This window comes from Heterocephalus glaber, unplaced genomic scaffold, assembly GCF_053883595.1.
Source record: "Heterocephalus glaber isolate CG9 unplaced genomic scaffold, H.glaber_assembly_v1.0 deba00001504, whole genome shotgun sequence".
Classification (NCBI taxonomy): Eukaryota; Metazoa; Chordata; class Mammalia; order Rodentia; family Bathyergidae; genus Heterocephalus; species Heterocephalus glaber.
In genome coordinates, this window is record NW_028258324.1 from 5932697 (window position 1) to 5943984 (window position 11288).

The following is an 11288-nucleotide window of genomic DNA, read 5'->3' on the forward strand; positions in this document are numbered from 1 at the left end:
TGCTGGGATTACAGGTGTGCACCACCATGCCAGGCTCTGGCCTTAAATTTTTGATTCTCTTTGCATCAGTCTCCTGAGTAGCTGAGATTACAGGTGCATGCCACCATGCCCAGCGAACTTTCTGGTTTCTGCTACAGAACACCCTGTGAGCTCACTGGGTCACTGTGGGAAGCTAGGTGAGCTGAGTTCATCAGTACTGCCATGACCCCTGGGCACTGAGTCAGGAACATTGTGTGCTGCAGGGACAGGACACAGGTGCGTCTCTACTTTCTCCCTATGCCCTCTGAAGCCATCAGACCTGGCCTGGGACCAAAAAGTTTCCCTTTGCTTCCTCCTGTGTGATGGCCCCTCTGATCAGGTCTGGCTGGCCCAAGAGGCTTGAGCTTCAGCCTTGCTGAGATCTAGCCAGCTCCATGCTCCACAAATTTACCAGCACCTCCATTATCCCCACCCCAGGTGCCAAGACTTGCGCTCAGTACGAGGGATGAAGCTATGTACACAATTGCATAGGCCTTGGCTCCTGAAGTTGACAAGAGGTTAAGGAGATAACAAGGTTCAAATGGGCAGAGGGAGACTAGGCATAAGCTGGGGAAGAGGAGGGGGGTGGAAAAAGCTATGGAGGTTAGGAAGGAGCTCTTGGGAGACAAAGGATGTAAGGACAGGAAGAGAGTAAGAGAGTTGGGGGGGGCGCTGCATTATAAACAGAAGGGACAACAAAAGCACAGGCCCAAGGTTGGGATTTACTGGGTAGATTTAAGGACCTGAAAACTGTGTTGGAGGGCTGTCAACAAGGTGGGCTTTGCACACTCCTGTGAGGACTCGGCTTCTAGAAGTTAGCCATGGAGGGCTAGGGCAGAGGAGGAACTCCATGCAGTTTAGTATTTAGAAAGATCGTTTTGACTGCTCTGACATAAGATCAGTGGTTTTCAGTGTGGTCAGTGGCAACACCAGAAAAGTTGTTCAACATGGTTCCTCGAGCCCCAGATGAATTAGGAAGGGGTGGGGGGCACACAGAGAGTCCTCCAAGGATTTCCAGGATGACTCAGCAGTTCAAGTGCTTCTGGGTTTTGTTTTTTTGTTGGTGGTGTTATTTTATTATTTATTTATTTAGGTTTGGTTTGGTTTGGTACTGAGAATTGAAACCAGGGCCTCCACATGCTGGGCAAGTGCTCTGCAACTGAGCTACATCCCCAGGCTTCAAGTGCATCTGGGGAACTCAGAGCCCACCAGACCCCACCAGACACTCTGAGAACAGGTCCTGTGGTCAGGTGTTTGTGGGAAATGAGGCATTTTCAAGTGGCTCCTCTACCCTTAGCTACTGCTAACACACATAGTCTATTCAAAGCTCTTGCCAAAACCCACAAAAATGAAACCAGTTCACCTTTGTACAGCCCAGGTGAATTACATAATATGCTTTCCTAATTTAACTGGACCATGGAACACACAAGAACGCTCTATAAACAGTTAATCACATGGAAAAAATGCCAATTTAATGTATTTTGGTTTACTTTCTCTGTCTCTCACTCTGTACCTTGTACACAGTGACTGACCACTCAAAAACTTCCCTTTGAAAAATGCCCAAATATCTCCATGATGGCCCTGATTAGACTTGGGCAATTTATAAACTGACTTACCTCTCCCCAGGCTCTGTGGGGCTTGGTTATAGCCCCATGTACATGTACACTGATTGACTCCCTGTGCTGCCCTGGGAGCCCAAGAGTTTGGGACAATCCAAGAATAAGAAAGATAAGAGGGAGTGCTGGCATCTGGGCCTTCCCAGAACAATGAGCACCTGTGGTGCTCAGAATGCCTGTCCTACCCGAGCTCATGACCAAGTCACAGGACAGCTTCTCTAGAAGCCTTTTAAAAAATATTTTTTGGCCCCAAACCATCCTCTAGGCCCATATGACAGGTTATTTATGGAAGGCTTTAGGTGGCTCCAGATGGTCCCTGCCTCCAAGCCTGGGTGAGGAGCCATTCCTCCAGCTCCTGTAGAGCATCAGGCACAGACCTCTGAAGCCTCAGGGGATAGCCAGCACCCCCTCACTGTAGATTGGATCCAGTCATCAGCAAGAGTCTTCCAGCAGTGAGGTTTGAGCAGAGACTCAGGAGCCAGATGGCCCAGGAAATGCCCAATGGGCACAGAATCAGAGCTGTCCTTGTCACAGGTACTAGAAGACACCTGGAACCACCAGGTCCATGCCCCCATTGATAGATGGAGAAACTTAAGTCCTGGAAAGGATAAGGGACTGTACTGGTCATACAGCTTGACTTGAATATCCCTGGTCCTCACTCTGGTCAGTTTGGAAATTTCCAGAGGGTGTTTGGGGTCTTCAAGACAGACTTGCACAGGATAGGCACATAGGAGGACAGTAGGGGGGAAGGATGATGTCATTGACCCGTGAGAAGTGCAGGTGGGAAAAGGACCCTGATGCCACATCCCAGGGATCTTGGCAGCCCTTGGAGAAGGTCTAGAAGCTAGGAGTGAAGGATGAAGCATGTGATACCCCTGGACATAGACTGATCCTGCACAGCCCACATGTGTGGGATACCATGTATGATGATGTCCCGACCATGGCACACTGTGGCTGTCCATGCATGATAATATCACAACTCTGGGGCACATTGTAGCTATATTTGTGTGTCCCCTGTAGCAATGAGAATTTATAGCTATCTGTGGCTGTTGGTGTTTGTGTGGCTGTCACCATGACCGGAGGGCTGAGCATGTGACCAATTGGAGTGGGAATTTGTGACTTTAGGCAATGGGACTGTGTATATATTTGAGGGAGACCTAGTGTGTGCACCTGTGTATGTGACTGGTGGGCTGCCCTGGCTGAAACTTGGCCCCAAAGACTTCCAAACCTGAACTTTCACTTCAGAGTGGCCAACAGTTTTCTGTCTGCTAAGACACAGGCAGGCTATGGAAAAACTATCTTCTAAATATAGTTAGAAAATATACAAATATATATATATTGAGATCCCAAATATAAAAGTGAGACCCTTTCTGGATCTGGTGCATAAGCACATGCATCTTCTGATTTGCTGGCCAGACAAGGACCCAAGTGGGTGTTGGAGTATGAGATAACTATCTGCCACCTGCTTTGTAGACTATCCCACGACCTCCACCCCAGCTTAGCTCCAGGGCGTTTCAGTTGACCCCTGGCTACACACACGCTCATACACATATGTGTGCAGTCTGCAGATCAGCCTCTGGATCAGAGGTGGCTTGTCCCCGGGTAAGCACAGAGGGAGGTGTTGAGGATGACGGTACAGACACCTTGGAAGGCCCATGTGAGCTTCTAAGTGCATGAATGGTCATGTGGTGGCTGTGTGGCAGGACTCAAGTGCTTATTTGTTTTCCCAGGGCAGGTTCCTGAAGGTACCCAAAATAGTGGATGCCCAGAAAATAACCTCATGCAGGTCCTCCTTCCCCTCTCCATGCTCCTTGCTAAACAATTATCAGCTTCCAGCATTCCTCATTTACCTTTTTGCTAACGCAACCTGCCCACAAACTGCCCCATCTTTGAGGCCTGGGGACTCACCCTTCTATACTCATTCATACATAGTCCACAGGTAGTCCTCACTTAATACTCACTCCATTCATTCATGAATTCATTCACTCATCTAACACATGTGCCCTGAACACATCCTGTGGGCCACCAGCCCTGATGACCTGCCCCAAACCCCCAGAATTATGAAGAAACAGTCCCAACGGACTCCAGTGTGGATGGCTCAGCAAAGAGGAACCTGGGGCTAAGAGGGCTGGTGGCTGTTAGCTGAGGGGAAGCACTAAGCTGGTGTTACAACCAGGCCACAGCATCAAGCTAGACAGTCTCTGGAAGTTGAGTAAACATGTGGCTGGCCACTCCTGGGGTCCCCAGGCTAGGTCTAGCACAGTCACCCTGTGTGAGGCCCCGGTTTGAGTTCCAAGGCTTTAGAGTCATTCTCTCATCCCAGACTCCACAAAACAAAGCCCATCTCTTGGCTGGCTCTCAAGGTTCCCTCAGTTGGGCCAACTGCTCCCTTTCCATCAGCTATACCAGACTCCATGACTTGTGAGGACTTGGAGGACTGTGGACTTCCAGCTTCTCCTCTCTCCCCCTCCTAAGTGTCCTCCAGAGGCCTGGGGAATGCCAGGGTGCCTGTGGGCCTCTGCACAGCCAATCCCAGGTCAGTGCTTCAAAGGGCTTAGCTCATTAGGACTGCAGGGTAGGGGGCAAGCTGACTTCTCCAAGGAGAGAGGTCATCACTTAGCTATCAGCCCCTTGATGATTTCACTCACAACTCCAAGGCTGCACTAGGGCCATGACAATTCTAGGTTGAACAAACATCAGCATGTCCCAACAGCTTGTATTGCACAGGGACTTATTATTAACTCAGTACCCGTGGAGGCCAACATGCCTCTAGTTTCAACTCCCCCACCAGGGCTATGGGCTTTAACTGAACCGAAACGGAAGCTGGAGAAAGAAAGCCACTTTGCAAGAGTCTTGACAAAGTAAGGAGACCATGACTGAAGTTTGACTTTGGAAAGGCAGGCCTGTTCAAATCCCAACTTCGCTCTGAAGCTTTGGAAAAGTTATTTTTCTAAGTCTCAGTTCCTTTGTCTGCAACCAAGAACTAACACTGCCTGCCTACTGTTTCCAGGTACAGGTGGCTCCAAAGAGGCAGTGTCCCACTGAAGCCTCACATCGGCCTTGTATGTAGAAAGTATCAGGGTTCTCAGGGGAGACATGGGCCGGAGACACAGAGGGATTTAAGGGCTTGGCTTGCACCACTGTGAAGGCCGATAAGCATGAAGTCTGTGGGCAGGTGGGCAGGTTGGACACCATGGCAGGACTTTTTTGTTACAGCTCATAGCAGAAGGCCCTCTCTGGAAATCAGTCTTTCCTTGTACGGCCTTTAGCTGATTGATTGAGGCCTACCCATATTACCCAGGAAAATATCCTTTTCTTAAAATCAACTGTTTGCAGATGGTAGTCACAAGTACCAAATCTCTTCACAGCACATCTGGACTAGTGCTTAAGCAAACTACAGACCCCATTGTCAAGCCAAGATGACAAGCAGCATTTAGGCATTACAGAAAGTATCGCTCTCAGGGAGGCTGTGCAGGCTGCTGGAGGCTGGAGGAGAGATCTGGGAGGTGACCAAGGGCAGCACTCTGAAAACAGGGTTCCAGTTGGCCGGTCCATACAGAGATAGCCCTCAATCAGATGGTGGCTGTTGTTGCTTCTAGCAAGAAGGTATGGAATGGTGTCAGGCCTGGGAGAGGCGGTGGGGAGTACTGGGGCCCTGCTCCCTGGCATGGGAGACAAATTCTGGAGTATAGGACAGAAAACACTTTCTGCTTCCAGGGCCCCTAAGGAGGTTGAAGAAGAGGGCAGAGAGGCGATCTCTACCATACTGCAAGCCCTGGTGCTGTTCTGCCTGGCCCAGGGCCCTGACCAGGTACGGGGAACAGAAAGTGGGGAGTGTCCCAAAGTGTGTGGGATCTAAAAGGAGTCCTGCTTCCCGAAGCCATGGCTGGCTGCCCAGAGGTTCTCAGAAATTAACAACTTCTCCTAAGAGTCAGGCTGGCTGGCAACTGGCCTGAAATTATGGTCAGCTTCCTTAGCTGGGCATTCAAACTGGACCTCATACCCAGAGTTAGAAACACCTCTGCTGAGACCTAAGGGCCTCAGTGCAGCCGTATCTCCTATCTTCCTCAAACTCCCTAGAGTGGAGGACTAGACCAAAAGGCAGAAGCCAGCAGGTCAGCCATGCTCCCTGCTTGTTGGCTGTGTGACCTTGGACAAGTACTTGACCATTCTGAGCTTCTGTCCCATGTATGGGCCAATCAGTGGACTGACATCCAGTTGCTTCAAGGGGAACCTGAGGATGTACTATGTGCAAAGTCACAGCACCAGGCCAAACATTTGAAGACGGCTGCTGATACCACCATACTTGTTAACTGCATTACCATCCTCCCTGGCCTTCTCCTTATTGGCCCTGCATCACTTCTCTACTGAGCTGCACTCTCTCCCTTTCTCCCACTTTGTTCCAGCTCCCCCTCCTCCAGGCCAAAGGGTGCCAGATAGGCCTTAAATGCCTATAGGGCCAGATAGAAATGAAGCCCCTGTGTCGGGAGATAATCTCATTGCTGGCAGTGGTGGGATTTTGGGAGCAGCTAGTTGGGAATCTGATTGCCTGTCTGTCTCTGCCGTACACCCCTCCTTCTCTTTTTCTCTGGGCTCCAGACTCTGTGTCCTCCTCCACCTTCTTCCTCCACTCCAGGCTCCCGATAGCCTTTACTGAAATTCCTGGCCTGGCTGCTCTGTCCCAGGTGGCTTTCCTTGACACCAGATCTCAGCTCTGGCCTGGATCCCCTTCACACTATTCTTTAGTCAGAGCCCTCAGCTGCACCATTACAGTCTTCAGTAGCTCTTCTCCTGATGTCTGTCTCCCCAGCAGCTAGGGAGGCAAGAGGAGGCTCCCACACTGTGCACCCAGCACCTGGCCAGAGAGGGTGCTCAGCCTGCTCCTGTCACCTGCCTGTAGTCCATCACCTCAAGGGATCCTGCTGTGGCCTGTTCCACAAGCAGGGCTGAAGCATGAGGACCAGCACCATGCAAGCCACCTCTAGAAAGCCCAGTGCCTTCCAGAGAGCTCCTCACAGCTACCCTAATCCTTCCCCCAGCCCACTGCCCAGACCTGCCCCAGAGATTGTGAACAGTGGGTGAGTCTGGAAAGCAGAACACCTGGATCCCACCACAGCCCAAATATCACTTGGAAGTCTTCTCTCTCTGGGTCTCCCTGGCTCTAAACTGCTTAGGGCTGGGGATACACACAGACATCTACAAGGCCAAGCTGGTATTGTTGCTTGGACACAACATGTCCTCAGGGGTGGGAACCCCCTGAAAGGAAGGCTGATGGACAATTGAAGAATGTCTTGCTTGGGCCATTTTTGTTTTTTGTGTTTGGGGTGTGGGGTGGGGAATGTACCTAGTGCCTTTACATTAAGCTACATTCCCCAGCCTTTTTCCTTTTTTATTTTTTGAGACTGGGTCTTATTAAGAGCTATGAGAAATTTCCTTATTGTTAAATATTAACAACACATTTTAAAAGAAGCACAGCTTTTCTGCCTGCTCCCCTGACACGTTGCACTACTCTGGCACCGTGCCATCTCGTGATTATCTACTAAGACCTCATTAGTCATGATGTTTTCTGACATGTTTAGGGTTGGACGATCACAGACAGGTGGTGCCTGAAATGGGGGGAAACATGGGTTACTCTGATTGAGACTTACATGAGTGGAGGCATTGTTTTTAAGAAAATAATAAGGACTGGGGCCAGGGATTTAGCTCAGTGGTTTCGGCGCCTGCTGCGCCAGCGCAAGGACCCAAGTTCAATCCCAGGTACCAAAAAAAAAAAAAAAAGAAAAAAGAAAATAATAAGGACTGGAAGTGTAGCTCCATGGCAGAGCAATTGCCTAGCATGTGCAAGGCCCTAGGTTCCATCCCTAGCACGAAAGAAAGAAAGAAAGAGAGAAAGAGAGAGAGAGAAAGAAAGAGCCATGTAGATTGTTTAAAAAGCATTTAAACTAGAAAACAAGAACAAAATTGCTATAAAAATAAGCACAATGTAAGCCAAAAAAAAAAAAGCATGCCTGGGACACAGTTTGTGGGTGCTGGGCTAGGTTAAGGAGTCCTCTGGGGCTTTGGTTTTTTTTTGTTTTTTGTTTTTTGGTACCAGGGATTGAACTCAGGTCCTTGCACTTTCGAGGCAGGCGGCAGAACCACTGCGCTAAATCCCTGGCCCTAACACAGTTCTCTGTGAGACCCAGTCCAGCTCTGCTCAACCCCAGCTCCATTCTCCCTTCACCAACCAGGGCCCACCTTTGTTCCATAACAGGCTTTTCACACACTGGTGCTGTCCTTCCTCAGCTGTCCCAGGTTAGCCAGAGTCTAAGGGCATCCCAAAGACAAACCAGGCCTAGACAAGGCAGGGGCTAGGGGATCAGAACCCTCCTGCCTTGCCTTCCCCAGTTCCATCTCATGTGGTGGTTCCTGTGCCCTGCATTGTAATAAACCCTCCAGGGCCTAGAGCTATGCTGTTTGTAGTCTCTCTAGCTAGGCCACCTCACCTACCACTGTACATGACACCTGCCAGTTCAAAAAGAACCCCTAGCCTAAGGCCACACCAAGTATCAGCAGCAGCACAAGCTAGAGAGTTTTGTTTTTACGGTAAATCATACCTTGGTAGTCAACTGCTTTGAAACTCATCAAATTTATCAGTTGATTCTTTTTGGTCTTTTAAAAATTTTTATTAGTATATGTTTGCAGTACATAATGATTACATTCATTGTGGGGAATGGGTACATATACATAATACAGCTTTTTTTTTTTTTTTTGAGACAAGGTCTTGCTATGTAATTCAGGCTGGCCTTGAACTCACTATGTAGTCCAGGCTGGCTTCGAACTCCTGGTAATCCTCCTGCTTCAGCTTCCCAAACACTGGGATTACAGACATACACCATCATACATGGTACATAACACATCTTAATTCTTTTTTTCCTCCTTCTCTCTCCTCCACTTTTTTACTTTACTTTTTTTTTTTTGTACTGGGAATCAAACTCGGGACCTTGTGCTTGAGAGGCAGGCAGCGGAACCACTGAGCTAAATCTGTGGCCCCTCCTCCCCTCCACTTTTTTGTTCTTTTTTTTTTTTTTTTTTAGTACCAGGGATCGAACTCGGGTCTTTGTGCTTGCGCAGCAGGCCGTGAAACCACTGAGCTAAATCCCCGGCCCTAAATAAGTTAGAAAGAGGTGGGAACATTTAGGTGTTACTAGGGAGGATGTCATGGCAGCTATTTTTGTTTGTTTGTTTGTTTTTTTGTACCAGGGATCGAACTCGGGACCTTTCGCTTGCGAGGATCCCCTCCACTTTTGGTAGTATCAGATTCATTGATTTGTAAGTCTTTATAAAGTTAATTATCATATATACAGATTAACAACCAGACTAATAGGCCAAAAACATATAAAACATTTATACTAGATCAAGGTACACTTTTAGATTCGTTGTCTATGCTAGATTACAATAACTTTTTTCCTCTCTCCCTTTTTACCTATTATTTGTTTTATTTTGTGTTTTATTTATATATGGAGTTTTTCACATAAGAGAAACCATGTGATATTTAAACTTGTATGTCTTATTTACTTCACTTAACATTATCATCTCAAGATGCATCCATTTTTCTACAAATGACTCACGTTTATCCTTGTTTATGGCACAGTAGTACTCCATTGTATAAATACCACATTTTCTTTTTCCATTCATCTTTTATGGGAATATAGGCTATTTCCAAGATTTAGCTATTACGAATTGTGCTGCTATAAACACAGGTATGCATGCATCACTATGGTATGATGTCTTTAACCCTTTTGGGAAGATACCAAGAAGGGGACTACCTGGGTCAAATGGAATATCTATTTTTAGTTTTTGAGGAATCTGCATACTGATTTCCACAGTAGTTGTACCAGTTTACACTCTCACCAACAATGGAGAAGGGTTCCTCCCACCCCCCCCCCGCCTCATCAGCATTTGTTACTTGTTGATTTCTTGATGATAGCCATTTTTTCTGGAGATGAAATCTCAGTGTTGTTTTAATTTGCATTTATCAAATGGCAAGCAATGTTGAACTTTTTTCATGTATCTATTGGCTGTTTGTATTTCTTCATCTGAGAAGTGTCTATTCATTTCAGATGCACATTTTTTGAATGAGGGGGCTAATTTTTTTGAGATTTGTTTTGTTTACTCCAGACAAGGTCTTGCTATGTAGTTCAGGCTGGCCTTGAACTCACCATGTAGTCCAGGCTGGCCTCAAACTCATGGTAATCCTCCTGCCTCAGCCTCCTGAGTGCTGGAGATGATAAGGGTGTACCACTATGCCCAGCTATGATGATTTTTTTGATGCAAAAATTTTGTCTTAGTACTCACTGTTTGGTACTCAAAGTGCAAGTTAGAACTTGTCAGTGTTAACTACTTCCTGGCTTGTTACCTTTTCCAGCCAAAACAATTTGTTTGGAACTTATGCCTCCTAAAGCCAATTAATGATGAGTACCTAGGAACCACTGTAATGGAATCAAACTCAAGGCCTCACACATGCTAAACACTCTACCATTGAGCTACACCCACAGCCCAAGTTGGAGGTTTTGTCTTCAAAGCTGCCCCATGTCCACTGAAGTCTCCTTGAGGGGAAGATTCAGCTTGTCTGGCTGACCGATGAGGACACTGAGGCCCAGCAAAAGCAGTAAGCTTGTTCAGGCTGAGCTACTTGACCCTCATTGCTAAAACAGCTCCTGGGTTCTAGAGTGGAAAGGAGGGATTCCAGAGCAAGGATTGCCATTTTCCTTCTACCTTGACCACCAGAATGGTGCTTTGTGCAGTAGTCCCTGACAGTGACTAGGTCGGTGACGCAGCCTGGGTGAGGGAGGAAAAGCTCCAGCATCAGGAGCAGGATGAAGGCTGACCATGCTGAACCCTAGCAGCTTGGGTTCCCCCACCCAGGGATGGGGGGAGATATAAGATGAGTTCCTACTGAAGAGGCAGAGAGAGCAAAAGGAGGGAGGAAAGGAAAAGGAGCCTTGGAGGGAGAGGGGGAAAAGGAAGGAGAGTTGCAGTCCCAGAGAGGGATTCCAAATGGTCAAGAATTGGGCCCACCCAGACTCAGCCCCTAAGCACGTAAGGTAACTTCTGCTTCACAGATACCAAAACCAAACCTTAGGGATGGGATAATTTGCTCAAGATCTCAGGGTCGGAATGTAGCAGAGATAGGACTGGAGCTCATGCTTTAGCCTTACCTTTCAAGGTCTTAAACCCCGAGCCACTGAAGAAGGCTAACCCAACACGAGGCCCCAAGACATCCTACCCATAAAGCACCACAAGAGTGGTCTGGTTAAAATGCAGATTCCTTGGTTGGGATCAAAGGAATGTGGCCTAGGGCTCTGCATTTTGAGCAGTGCTCTGGTGGTATTCTTTGGGTCTGGGCCCTGGGAGGCCCTGTGTCTCTTTTAGGGCCTTTCTGGCCCAACCTGCCCTACCTCCTGCCCCACCTCCTGGCTGTATCCCTGGAGCCCAGCTACTCAGGCTGACTCAACCCCCACCCTCAGGCCTGGGCCTCTCTCAATCTAGGCTTCATCCAGCAGTCTTCCAGTGCTGCATAGACCTGTCCTTCCAGCCAGTGCACATTTCTCTTCTGGACGCCTTCCTGGTGGCTGGGATCCCCCTCCTTCCTGATGGAGTAAAGCATCAGGA

At 48.1% G+C, this 11288-nt stretch overlaps 1 long non-coding RNA gene across 1 annotated transcript; it reads left to right on the forward strand.

Moving 5' to 3' along the window:
• Window positions 1-3900: 3900 nt before the first annotated feature.
• LOC147825223 (uncharacterized) lies at window positions 3901-9540 on the forward strand. Its single transcript, XR_015440803.1, has 4 exons — window positions 3901-4644; window positions 5003-5240; window positions 5352-5445; window positions 6448-9540. It is a non-coding gene; the product is annotated as an uncharacterized LOC147825223 (long non-coding RNA).
• Window positions 9541-11288: the final 1748 nt, after the last annotated feature.